The sequence below is a fragment of the Pyxicephalus adspersus genome, chromosome Z (assembly GCF_032062135.1).
Source record: "Pyxicephalus adspersus chromosome Z, UCB_Pads_2.0, whole genome shotgun sequence".
NCBI classification, from domain to species: domain Eukaryota; kingdom Metazoa; phylum Chordata; class Amphibia; order Anura; family Pyxicephalidae; genus Pyxicephalus; species Pyxicephalus adspersus.
The window spans coordinates 11,623,631-11,636,847 of record NC_092871.1 but is presented as its reverse complement, the minus strand read 5'-3'; the positions used below and the strand labels follow the sequence as shown (position 1 = coordinate 11,636,847).

At 40.0% G+C, this 13,217-nt stretch overlaps 1 pseudogene; it reads right to left on the bottom strand.

Moving 5' to 3' along the window:
• Nucleotides 1-300: 300 nt before the first annotated feature.
• Nucleotides 301-1,536, bottom strand: LOC140343841 (N-acetyllactosaminide beta-1,3-N-acetylglucosaminyltransferase 3 pseudogene; annotated as a pseudogene).
• Nucleotides 1,537-13,217: the final 11,681 nt, after the last annotated feature.

Sequence of the window (13,217 nt, the reverse complement as noted above, 5' to 3'; positions counted from 1 at the left end):
GGTCTTATTTTCGGGGTAGGTCTTATATTAGGGCAGGTTTACAAAATAGTGCTAGGTCTTACTTTCGGGGTAGGTCTTATTTTTGGGGAAACACGGTATTTGCCATATTTTTTTCAAATATAAAAATATGCAAAATAACCCCTAGAGGGAGCTATGTAATTTTTAATGGATATTAGCCACATACAAATGGGATTGCTTTCAGTGCTTCTGCTAACTGTAGACTTGAATTGTGAGATTGTATAATGCATAGCATAGCCTCTGTGTATTGAGCAGATAGGTCTGTCCCCAAGTACCAGTTTTTGAAGATAAAACACTAACACACACATGAACATTTTGTTAATATCACACTGATTTCTTTTCAATGTATAAAAAAATTGAACACATATACAGATCCCTTTAACCCCTTTGCTTGTCTATATATACAGAGACCTTCCGGCCACAGTGAAGTTGTGGATCTTGTACAGCTTTCCACATGACCAGCATCTGGTATGGGACAAATCGGTGTACCAGTAAAAGTTCCTTATAATGGCATGGGTCGAAAGAATCAAGCTTGCCCAATCGGTCGATGCCTGCTGTCTTCATTGCCATGTGAGAACTTGGGACTAGGCCAGCCTTTTCTAGACACATCCCTAGATATACATCATCAATAGGGAACAGCGGTATTTCCAGAGACTTATTGTAAATGGCATGGGCAGTCAATCGGGACATGAGTATTCCTCCTCCCCCGCAATACTTTGGGTAGGAACTGGATCTTGTGACCTGCAAAGGGACATAATATTTGCTGTTGGGGTTACGAATAGGTCCAACATTGGCTATCAGTAGGCCAACAAAGAGATGACTATCTGCTCTCAGTTCACGTAGGTAGGTGATTACGTTGAAGGTGTTGACAAAAACATCATCATCTCCATTGAAAATAAAATGAGCTTCTGGGCAATATTCTTTTAGCCAATGGTAGAAGAGAACTTGTTTTAAAGTCAAGTTAAAAAATGTATCATGTAAGTCCCACTGTAAGATATCACTGTATAACTTACTCTCAATTCTTAGAAGCTGGCGCAAATGAAGATTCTCCTTCTGGTTCTTGGACATCCCCAAAAGGAAAATCCTTTTGACATAAGCATTAGCATAATTGCTTTGATCACCCCAAGTCTGGCGAATTACAGATCTCCTGTTATAGTTTTCCGGTGAAGACTTGATAGCAAGAAGCAGGAAAACCCTTTTAGATGCAGCTCTTCCACCACATTTTTGGGGTTCGTTCAGGAGCTGTGGAAAGCTTCTGCAGTGTTTATATCTCAAAAAGTCCTGAATGTGTTTTGGCAACCTGGAAAAACCATCAATACTTGCTACTGAGGAGTTCTCTTGACAGCTGGAGAACCATTCTAGATTTTGTGGTGCATCTGGGTTATGGGTAAATGGTGAAGAATAGACAGATTGATCTTTCACTTTCTCACCATCAAAACTTTTATGTATAATGAATAGGATTCCAACAAAACTCATGCACAGCAGCACCATGCTTTTCAATTTAAGAAACCAGCCCATGTTGATGCTGTCAAGAAGAACAATAAAAAGACTTTTTATCTTAGACAATGCAATGGGAGAGTCATGCAAGTGATTATCAAAGAAAAATACCTCTTCTATGAGAACCCCAAGCTGCTATAGTGAGGTCAAACTCAAATATCAACTGATGTTAAAGCAATTTCACCCCATTTGTGCTACTTCCAACACCCTTCCCATTGGGCCCAGTGCTTTTTATGAAATTCTGAGTGATGCAGCTGTAATACACACCAGTGAATAAAACATATGATACAATTGAAGTTCCAGAAAGAAGCCTAAAAAGGTCATCCCTCTACTTCAGCCATGGTCAACCAAAGTTCCATGGAACCCCAGGGATCCTCCAGAAGTTGCCAGGGGTTCCTTAAGCTGTGGCCGATTGACCTCCCATAAGATGGTACCTATTTCAGGGGCCACTTGGCAGAACCAGCTGATTGAAAACTGCAACTTGCAATGACATTTTTAGCTGTCTATAAAGGTGGTGTTCTGTTCACTAATGTACAGGGGGCATACTTCCCTCTGGCAACCACTGCAAATAGCATTTTACTCATTGACTGCTTATATCAGGGGTTCCCCAACACCTGAAATTTATTATAAGGGTTCCTCTGGGGTAAAAGGTTGCAAAAGGCTGGTCTACCCACTATTTTCATTGTTAGCATATGTTAATGCAGTAGTACCTGATTGGCTGTTCCTGCTGACCCCGCCCTTCCCTATCTGTTAAGCAGGTAATTAAAGAAGGCTGATGTCATGACAAAAACAAATGCTACCAGTTTTGAATGCGAGGTATGTTACGTTTAAATGTAACCGGGAAAAGCAGGCCAAAATTAAAGGCATTCGGTAGGTAGTGGGTAATCCAGGGTGTCCATACATTCCGTACGGGTCTAGGTCATGTGACTCCCAGTCAGCTGCTCCATTACCTCAGAGGTCTAGAGTGTTCAACAGACATGCTCCCCCTGCTGGTGGAGGTGTGAACACCACCAACCTCTCGTCTTCAGGACCCCCTCTGGTGGTAGAATAGAATGCAGCAGGTCACATGGCTTCCATCCATCAATTGACCATCAAGTGACAGAAAGTCGCCTGAACAAGGAGTTCCTTTGGCTCTGCTTCCAGGTTCCTGTTGTTTGTTCTCTTGTTCCTGATTCTTGTGTATTGACCTTGGCTTGACATTGACTACTCCTGATCGCTGCCTGCCCTGACCTCTGGTTTCCCTGACTACTCTCTGCTTCTCGTTCTGGTACCACGTCTTGTTTCTGCCTATCAGCAGTCGACTGCCTTGGCGTGCACGGGGGCCGCAACCTGGAAGTTGCCCGCAGTGCGCCACTCTCACCTCTAGAAGCTCTGGTGAAGATCGGGCAGCTGCTTAGACTCTGCACCCTGTGCACGTTTCTACCAACTGAGCTGGTGACACAAAGAGTCCACCATCCTGCCCTGCAGTACCGTGACGTTTAGCCTTCCTTAGGGTTTGTTTAGCAGCGGTGATGACAAAGTTAAGGAGTTTAGTTTGGTGTGTAGGGTCTTAGGGTTGTGCTTCAGAGAGAAGCGGTATATTAACAAGAGTTCCTTTTCCCAGGGGTCTCTATCGCAAGCACCTTCAAATGGATAGTGCAAAAGCGGGTTAGTAGTATATTTGAGCAGAGAATAAAAAAAGTGCATAGTGAAATTTTCCATGTATATGTGTTCAGAATAAAGATTTGGTATTATCATTTCAGTAATGCTTCCAGCTTTTTTGTGTATTCTCTTTAATTTATGTGTATTGATATTGTCATGATTAGAATGCTGCATTCATTTGTTTCTATTATGTCTGCTTAGAGTTTTTTCTATGGGACCCTGATATTTATAATACATCTATATTCTATCTATGGTCAGGCACTTCACTAATATATTAAATTGCTTCTCTCCAAAAGACCAATGGAGCTTTGAACAATTTTCAGCACTTCCAAATTCCAGGTAATCCTCTGCTTGCTATATTTAGCAGTTTTTACATCACTGCTGTGAGTTGTAGTGAGACAACAACATATAATACCGGTGGATTAGGTTATGACACATATTTTTTTTTTATCTAAACAAGAATAGTTGTTTTAAAGCAGATCTAGTGATCCTAGCAGCAAGGTGTACCCAACAGCAATACCTTTCTTGTGACAACATTTACTGAATTCAGCTGCAGCATTGTCATGCTTGTTTGTATTTTCCACAACTGAATATGGAGACGTCGTGCCAAAGCACAGCACGCAATCATTTCATGCCATAGTCACCGTGTGACATTCAATTGTCATGGTGCTGGCAAATGTCCACAGGAAATTCATACAAAAGGTCTGGAGGATGTGCACACTACAGGGGGAAGAAGTATAAAGTAAATACAAAATAAAAGTTAAAGGTCAGTAAAAATAATAATCAGAATGAGAATAATAACACTATGATCTTCCTTTACTTTTAATAAAGCGTTGCATAGTTAATTTCGACTTTAAGTTTATTGTATTGTTTATTTATTGAAAAATATATATTTACCCCATTGATACTCCTTAAAGATTTTTTAAGAAAAGAATCTGCAGAATAAAAAAAGGAAGTTGAAAGTGTCATGAAATGTTTTTTTTTATTTATTTATTTTTTTTTAAAAAAATATAATGCTTATTTGGGAAAATCAATATAAAATATCTCCAAAATCCCATTCTGTAGAACATACTTCTGACCAATGGAAATTTAGGACAAAATCAGAACATGAAGAATATTACTATAAATGAACAAATCAATGTCATGTAACCTTGGCACAGCTGTTTTCCATCGCTATTTTTTTTTAAGTAAAAAATACAAAAAACACAAGAATGTTTTGCTTACTAAATATGCCAAACTATGAAAAATAGAATTCCTAAAATTGTCTGTAATTAATAATGCTTTAAAAACTTTTATAGTTTGTTTAGAGTTAACCCCAAATTATGACACTGGGATTATTCTTTATAGTTTTCTCAGTGAGACATTTTGGAGCATTCATCTGATAAGTTGTTCCAAGATAACTGGAATTATTGTCTCCTATGATTCCTTGTAATGTCTCAGTATTTATTTGTATGCTGTTTGTGCAACTTCCTAAGTGAATGACTTAATATGTCAGATATTTATGTTTGGAAGATTCCGGATGGCACTTGTTCAAAGTCATAGCTTAAATTTGCCTTCAAATTGGCTATTAGGTTAGATTCTCTATAGGAGCCTTCCTCAACTTTTTATTATTGGAGAACCCCTTTTAAATGACTCTTCATGGAACCCCTTCTATAATTATTGTATCCACAGCTCACAGTATATTATTGTGGTGGTCAATGGGAAGAATGTCACCCTTACAAATAGCCAAAAAGATCATTGCTGTCACTTAAACTGACCTGAGATGCACAAATTGCTTATTGTTCAGGGAACCCCTTGCAAAATCTGGAGGAACCCTAAGGTTCCATGGAATCCTGGTTGAGAAACACTGATCTGTACACTGCAATTATGGGTCTTCACTCTTTTTTTATCATTTGCCTTTTTATCTCTACACTTTTACTTTTGTAATTGTGTCTTCTAAATAAACTTTTAAAACTTTCACTGTCAACACAGGGTGATATTAAATAGTTTTGTTATGCTTTTTTGCTAGGGCTTGTTCACACCTGCTTTTGAAAATATGAATTTTCAACACTCCTGGAAGAGAGCCTAGTACAAAAGACAGCCAGGAGATAAAGGCAGCCAGGTACAGAATGCAGCCAGGTGTTAAAGCAAACAAGGTACAAAATGCAGCCAGGTACAAAAGAAAGTAAGTTGCAGAAGTCAGCCAGGTACAAATGACAGGTGAAGAGGGGGGGAGCCACATAAGTTTAAAAAGTTGAAATGAAAACGTATTACCCATTGGAATATAATTTTCAGTGTGCTTGTGTAGAACAGACTTGAAACATTCCCATTTCTGTTCTGTGTTCTTTGAGGACAATATTGTCTCCCAGTCCAAGTCACAGAGAGTTGCCCTTAATAATCAAAGATTTGCTCTCCTAAAATTTAATGTTTCCTGTTTTTGCTTCCTGTTTACAGCTTACAATAAATGAAATCATATTATGGTCACTGCTACCCAGGTTCTCTTTTATATGCACATTTGTCATATTTCTGCATTGTTAGAAAGAACTAGGTCCAACAGAGTATCATTTCTAGTTTAAAACTCCTTTTTAAAACTCCTTCTGTCTTGATCACTCACATCATGCATCCCGGGAGGCTTCTGGCTGCTCCTTGTGTGCATACCCGATCTGGGGCAAGCGCAAAAGGGGATTTTTTATCTTTTTTTTCCCCATCTATGTCAACCAATCCCACGCCTATGCAGTGCGAGATTGGATGAAGTAGTAGGAAGATGGAAAATGGGCCAAGAAGATGGCAGACAAAGGGGCAGCAACAAGGGCAACAAAAACAGAACAGACCTTATATTTCTGTAGGGGTAGACCCCCTTGTGTAACTTCCTACATAGATACTATGCTGTCTTGCAATAACGTGCTGTGATATTTGGGGACATTAGCAAACACAGCTAGCCCACAGTTTATAAAGTATTTTTTGAGGCAGGAGAAATACTGACCCTCAGCATAGTGCTCAGCATCATTGCTTCCTTGCACCTTGCATGCTGCCATTCTACAACAAACAACGACTCTGTAAGGCCCTGGACAGCACCAGTCCTCAGCAGACATCAGTCCCCCAATCTAACACTGCAGTCTTCACCTTCACCACAAATTAGCCCAGCTATACCCTATAACAGACACTGGCGACTGGGAGCAGAGAGGCTTTAAAGTCTCAGCAGCCAATAGCAGTGCAGGACTGAGTCCGGAGCTGATCAGCCTCTGAATCTCCTTCAGCTGTGCACAGCCTAACAATGGATGCTGGGGATGCCAAAATACATCAGGCTGCACGACTAAAGGGAAGCAGGGGCTGCTGCTGTCTTAGTTCTCCTGGCTGCTGCAAATGACATCGCTGGACAGAACAAACAGTTTTTTATACTGCGATGGTGCACAGCAAGGAGTCACCGGATAGATGAGCACTTCCTAATACACTCCCCTGATGGTACACATGAGCTATTTATGCCCTGGAACTCCAATCTGGCTGTAGCCAAACACAGGTGAGTACAGGGGTGGAATAGGAAGGCTCGTTCAGTAACTTTGTTCCCATTTCAGAATCCAGAGCTCTGATATATCTAGCAATAAGCAACCCTAAGTCTTATTTCTGGACCCGTCCCTGTGGTCCTCTACAGTGCATATTGGCACATTCGCAATGGTTTGCCATGATGTACAGATATGTTGAACATACTTAGGTCAAGTGCTCCAATGATATGCTACCCATTAGATTCTTCACTGACACAAGGAGTTATCAACTTACAAGATCTCTGGCAGGATTGGTAGATATTTTTTTGCATTCATCAAACAGAGACAACAAAACGCTTTCAATTATATATTTATCTTACCAAAAGGTTTTACTGGTATTATAACACTGATCATAAAACCATTAGACTTTCCCTATTAGCCAATGTTATATTTTTCTGTGTTTTTTAAGGCAGGATTAGATTACACACTTCACCTACAACCCTCCATTGTGGCTGCCCTGTTCTGGTAATAATGGCAGCATTGATATTTAAGCTGTAGAGTGTTTGTACGGCAGAGAATCATAATAAAGGTGACCGTCATATACACGATTGGGAGCAGATCTGGGAGATGGATATTGTTGCAGCGTACATTGTGTCTGAGATTCTGTGGAATGTTGTCGATGAAACTAGATCAGCCAAGTATAACATCAAACAATTACCAACATGAACACAACTCACTGTTCACACAAGGAACAGGATTCACTGGGAAATAATAAAGCTCTGCGTGGGAAAGGCAAGGAGTACTAAGGCTTTATTCTTGTTTATTATAAACTAGGTTTGTTAATGAATTACCCTCAGTACACCAAAACATGACACAGTTTCTCTTAGTGGGGCCGGGGTTTGTAGTAAGGTCTTCTAGGCATCATCTAAGGGTGGTAACTGTATTGCTTGATTTTTGACACATAAGTCAAACAACTGAAATTTTTTGGGGCAAATATGGTTAGCACAGCTATGTTCCAATGTAATTTAGCGATCCACTGCGCCAGCCAACACAAATGGACTCTGTTGTATTCCAATGGGGAGTTTACAGTAGGGCACCTCCAGCTCATCCTTACCATATGGCAAACCAGCACTCTGTTCAAGATTTATCGGTTCTTCTGTTGCCCAAAAAAATCACCAACACCTGTTTCCAAAGGCAATTATTGAGAGCCTGCACTACAGTTTGTTCCATTATACGTAAACTGTGAATCCTTTACTTTTCAGGCACTGGAGGTTTTCAAGGGGACCCTAGAATAGGATGGCCAGGAGAAGTATGGATTTCATGGGGATAGCTTTTTGATAGATATTAGTTGTTTGTTCCGGCTCTGCCTGTCTCCTATGAAGATCACAAGTAGCCATCATCAAGCAGGTATGGTCCATTGTTCTCACCATCAGAGAACCCACCCCAGGAAAGGCCATTCAGCCATTTGTTGAAGCACATGTAGGAGGCTACAAAGTGACTGCAGTGCCATGATGCAACAAAATAATAAAAAACGAATATTGTTAAAACAAGTACATAAATGAAAATACATTAGACAGAAGAAACAGCAGAGATAATTGCACCAAAAGTGGTAGCAAAGACCTTGAATCGCCAGAGGCAAGACCTCCATAATGTACAGCTATGCTGTGAAAACATATATCAAATGCTCCATAGATGTGCTGCCCATTAGGTCCAAAGATTTTCCCAATGGTGGATTCTTACTTATCTATTCTTCGGATCAGCAAAAAATGTTGTAAAAGGAGCCCAAAGAGTGCACACCACCTGGCCGCTAGCTACGAACTCAAGTATTAAATGCAAATCTATTGCATATGTACTTGATAAGAAAGTCCAAAGTAAAGAAAATATATCTCCTTTTCTATATTTCTACATGGAGGAGGGCATTACATCGTAACAATATGTTGGCATGTATGTTGACCATTATACCTATACCATATATATATGTATGTGGACACCTCTCCAAAATTACTGAGTTTTGATGTTTTCATTCTGCAAATGCTACAGCAAAAATTAAAAAAAAAAAGTTTTTCTGTTTCAGTATACTTGTACCTGTATACAAATCCAGCTCCTTAAATACATTTGTTTGGTTTGGAGGAATTTGAGTGTCCTGACCTTTCCCTACTAAACACCTTTGTATTATATCAGAACTCCAATTTCAATCCAAGTTTTCTTTTGCAACATCAGTACCTGACCTCAGCAATGTTTTTTGTTTTTCTTTTTAATTTCTACAAACACATAAAAAAAACGCCATAAAGATTTTGGTAGGAAAAGTGGATTCTGCTGTTGTTGCAAAAGGGAACTTCATATTAACCCCCGTGGTTTGGGAATAGGATATCCAGCAAACTGAAATAGGTGTGATGATCAGGTGTCCACAAACCTTTAGTCATATAATGTATTTGTTGGGATTCTTTAGCATTAAAAATTACATTTAGAAGTTTGAAATTTTTGTGCAGAATGCACTGTGTTCTTCAGTTCAGTGCTGTTTGTGGGGGGGGGGGGCCCCCCGAAATCATAAACCTGGTAAAAAAAAAAAACTCTGAAACCCTAAATACTTACCTGACTGCAGTATCACATTGTTTTGTACCAGTTGCTGCCTTCCTTTTCATTTTTGGTTGTTCAGTGGGACTGTGAGACGCAGACACTGGTTTCATGGCAATCTGTACCTTATTCTAAACCAATGCAAACATGCAGAAACTAAGACATTGGACACCGTCAGCTCCTGCTGATGGGTAAGTATTTTAGCCATGGTAAACATTTTATATTTACAAGTCAAAGGAGCAAGAAGTTTGTGTTTTTTCAAAAATTAATTACCTTGCATATTTGAAAAGAGTAAAACACTTTTGATTGTAATCACCCATTGCATTGATCTGTGGAACAGCATGTAATGCTGTAGTCGTAATCAAAGATGTTGTCCTTGGTGGTAGTGGTTGTATTGCAGTTTGGGGTACAGCTTTGCTTGGAGAATAGGGACAATGAACCTGTAAGTGAAAAGAGCAGAAATGAACTATAAGCCTGCTAGCAAATATTTATAAGTCAATGCCAACCAAATGTGGCGCCTCCGCTATGGGCATAGATCGGTCTGTGGAAATAATCTCCTATATGTCCTATCCTAGGTAACAATGTTTACCCATGGTATCTCCCACAAAGCCACATGATAGGGTTACCCCTTCATGGATGGGTTGCCATTTGCGATTTTATTACGAAGAATTTATCAAGGAGCACCAAACCTGAAACCAATCTATACACTATAGGATGGGCAGATTTGTTAAACCCCCTCCAAAAAAATAAATGCCTTGAAGGTTCCCCTATTGCATACCATCTAGGTAAATTCCTTGCTGCAGACCCTTTGGAAAAACTTGGTACATGGGGAAACATTTACATCCTCAGTGCCCTCCTATGTCCTAATGTAGTGCTCTGCTTCAGAGGTCTACTAGTTGAGTAAACGTTATTCACCCTTCCCCATTATCCATACCCCCATCATTGGTCTTTTAAATCTTAAGCCAGTTGCTTGGCTTGACTACTGAACAGATTTGTGGTGTGGGCAGCAGGAGAACGAAATATCAAGTTTTCTTTGCAGGGAACAGTTTCACACTGAAATGTTTGGCAATAATTGGTGCTTTAAAATGTATAACCCTTTCAAAACATTGTGTTCTGTAAAAAGGACCGATCTTCATACGGTTAAGGGTGCTGTCCAGTGGGTGCAGCAATTGTGCTTCTGGCAGTTTAGTTCTATTTTTTTTACAGACACCATGAGACAAATGGTCGCCAGTACAAAGCTTGGAACTCTCCCAACAGAGACAGACAGAAATAACCACCCATATACCCCTATCTCCAGCTTCATATCAAATAAGGAAATCTTCTCAGTCAATTGTCACCATAACAAATGTCCCTGTTTGCCATCTGGTGCTATTCTGTTCTGGCAACAACTTCATTATTGGATTTTCCCTCACTTGCCAAAGCAACATTGGACAAATAAGATTGAGTGAATCTCCTCCATGGTATCACAGACAAGAATGAAAATAAGGTTGCAACCTTCCCCAACTTTCAAAATTCAAAATAAAAAAATTCCCCGACCTGGCCACATCCAGTCCCACCCACTGCTTTTTGGATGGACAGCACAGCCTCTGCCGCTAAAGCCCTCCCCGTGTGATCTGTAGCGTCTGGGAAGGTGAATGTGTAAGACATTTGTCTTTGGCTCAAGGGAATGTTTTTCTCTTTACTGGATGAAGCTTGTGCATCTTTTAATAATTGGATCTGCAGTGCTTAGATCAGTGTTTGACTGTTCAAACACAGGTGAACCCTTGAAATAACTTTCAGGTTCCTTGGGGACCCCAGCTATAATTACTCGATTGCTCATTGCCTAAGGCCCCCCTAACAATCTCTGGCGGAACCACCAGGGTTCCATGGGTTTAGACTGTCATACAGGAGCCTTTAGTTGTACCTCAATTCAAAAAATGGTATTATCTTTCTTTAATTACCGATGGAGGCTTTGGTCATGGAACAGTTGCTGGTGCAGCTTTCAGTAGAAGATCCAGATAAGCAGATGGAGAAAGCACGGAATTTACAGATGTTACACGTCAGGGCGGAGGCTGTGAAAAGAAAAGAGTTACAAGTTCTGAGATTTCCACCAAAGGTTGTCAGGACAGCTTTAATTTAATATTCCATAACGGAAACATACATGCCAATAAAAATGCATTCAATTTACTGTTGATTGTTTAGGTTTCTGCCTATGCTATCAGGCAGAAGTGTTCTGCCATTTTCAATGTGCCTTTGAACATGCTAAAGAAATTGACTACTCCAGGAAAGTCAATTTCCTAGCACAACTTCCTCCTTTCTTGCATATGACAGCCCTCTCTTCCTCTAGAAGTGTTTTGTTACTCTCTGTGCTGGCCCAAACTTTCTTTCCCTATTTTGCACCTTTTATGTAGCAGATGGGAGAGGAAGGGAGATTAGCTCTAGATCTCGCCACTCCAATCCTAGCCCGGTCACATAGGGTAGGTCCAGATTTCTTTCCATACCCTAACCTCTCCTATATCCAGAAAGCACGATTCACTAGCAAGGGTTCCATTGTGAGGAGGCAGCCGGGGCAAGTGGCTGGGTAAAAGACACTGTATTCTCTGTATGGGCAAATGTGGCTTCTTTAAAGAGAACCCTTGTTGTGCTCAGTTTATTGGCAAGAGATGAAGGAAATACCCATGACTTCTTGGGGTATTGGAAAAGCCATTGGGCAGTCCATTGTCTATGTGATAGCATGCACTCGGACCCAGCTGAATGAAACATCAGAACATGCAGGTCTGATGCATTATAATTTTTTGATAATGTTCCATTACACATTAAAATACACCAAGATCTCAACACCAAAGAGCTAGCTGTAGTGTGCCCCTTACAGTACTGGTATTTTGAAGTTAATAACCCATTTCCTACCAAGCCCTACCTGTACTAATGGTATGGATAACCCTATACACCTACAAGACTCCTATTCCATTTCTCTGTGCTGCAAGCCTTCTTATCCACCATTACCCTCTCTACGCTTCTAAAGAGCATTTTATAAAAACAAGTATTTCCAGTGTTGACAGATTAAATGTTTGCATTGTAAAGTCACTTCTCATCGATGGAAAGCTGATATGGTAATAGAATACGAAAGATCTAACTCATGCAAACATTAGACTGGTTGACCTATTGCTTAAAGACATCCTAGATTACACTTCTCCAAGCCACCTTGGCATGACTTTAACACCCCTTTTAGTTAAGATGGAAGAACCCCTTCATCAAACAAACTACAGAACAATTTAAAGTAAACTTCTCAAGGGGAATGTCATTGTGAACCTTCCAAAAAGTATCGGTTGCCTAGCCATTCCAATAACTAGAAAGCAATTTGATTGCCTTATTTAAGGAAGCCTGGACAAGTCTAAACTTTTTTCAATAAAATTAAGAAAATTCGAGCCAAATATATGTATGGATTTGCTAACCCCAAACATGGACCCAATGGCTTTAATCATTTCTAGGTCCAAGCCAAAAGGGTTAGGAGGTCAACCAAGCAACACATTTCAGTAATGGCAGACTGCGTTTCTTTTGTGTGAAGTTTAGCTTATTACTTAAAAATTCATCAAACAAAATAGCTGACCAGGTCATCAAAACCTCTGCAATAGGCTCATGGTTTGTGCCGACAGGAATATTACTATTCCGTTCCTGTTGCAGACTAACGACCATGTTCATGTTACCAGTCACCCATGCCCATACCCAAAACTAAACCCATAGATTACATCCAGCTTTCAAGACAAGAGATGTACTACCATACATTTCCATAAGTAAATTAACAAAAACTGGGTAATATTTGCAGTATACCGATTAGCTTTATAAACCCAGCATGTGCAGCACTTGCAAAATATTACTACTACCCTACAACTGAAAACAGACAAATGGCCACTGGAGCATTGTGATAATGACACTTTTACACATTGCACGTCACATGCACTGGGGCGCCATTTATTTTTAATGGTACTGATGCATTGCAGCACAACACGTGAAAAAGCACTATTGTGCAACTTTGTATCGCAAAAGAATGCA